This window comes from Choloepus didactylus, chromosome 6, assembly GCF_015220235.1.
Source record: "Choloepus didactylus isolate mChoDid1 chromosome 6, mChoDid1.pri, whole genome shotgun sequence".
Taxonomy (NCBI): Eukaryota; Metazoa; Chordata; class Mammalia; order Pilosa; family Megalonychidae; genus Choloepus; species Choloepus didactylus.
Genome location: NC_051312.1, coordinates 72,556,884 through 72,557,706, shown reverse-complemented (window position 1 = coordinate 72,557,706; position 823 = coordinate 72,556,884). Strand labels below are relative to the sequence as shown.

Genomic DNA, 823 nt, shown 5'->3' with positions numbered 1-823 from the left:
GTGTTCTCCCCCTAAAGGCGAATTCCAAATCCCTTCTTTCTAAACTGTCCCATGCATTGCAGCCAGTGTCTACACCTTTGAAAGGTCTCCACAATCTGCACCCAAGTAAGCTGTCAGTAGATAAAGACATGTACCATGGAGTTAGAATGGAAACATCTTACATTAAAATGCTAAGCATTATTAAATTCTTCTCATTGTCTTGTATGTCAGAGGGTCCTTCACCATTACATTTGTCTACATGCTCATTTCAGGTCAGACATTTGTTCAACATCATTTCCTAAACCCCCTTTATAAAAGCCGATCCATTTCTGGTGTTTTGCATAACGGCAGCATTAGCAAACCAGAACACCACCAAAGCCAGAAACTGAAAGCAATGAAACCTGGAGAGGACCAGGTGACGTTACCATGTGCCTGGCCATGTGACAGAGTTGCTGAGGATCACCAGTAGCCAGTCTTTAGGAAGAAAACATAGCCTGTTGATGCCTTAATTTGGACATTTTTCACGTCCTCAGATCTAAACTTGTAAAATAAATTCCCATTGTAAAAGTCGACCCATCTGGCTTTTAGTATATTGCATTTCCTCAGCTTTAGCAAACTAAAACAGGGGTCCTGCTGGTCCCCTGTCATCAACAGAAGGGACAGGACCTCCACCAACTTATAAGTCAAGGAGGAAAAGAGTCATACCTGCTTGTTCATTGTTGGCTCCCCAATGCCTGGCACAACACCTGATACAGAGAAGATGCTCAATATATATTTATGGAGGGAAGGAAGGAGAAAAAGAAGGAAGAAAGAAATGAAGGAAAAAAGAGAATGAAGAATGAAA

General features: G+C 41.7%; 1 non-coding gene across 1 annotated transcript; it reads right to left on the bottom strand.

Moving 5' to 3' along the window:
* Positions 1–214: 214 nt before the first annotated feature.
* LOC119538948 lies at positions 215–279 on the bottom strand. The gene has a single exon (XR_005217729.1). It is a non-coding gene; the product is annotated as a small nucleolar RNA SNORD78 (small nucleolar RNA).
* Between the last annotated feature and the right edge of the window lie 544 nt (positions 280–823).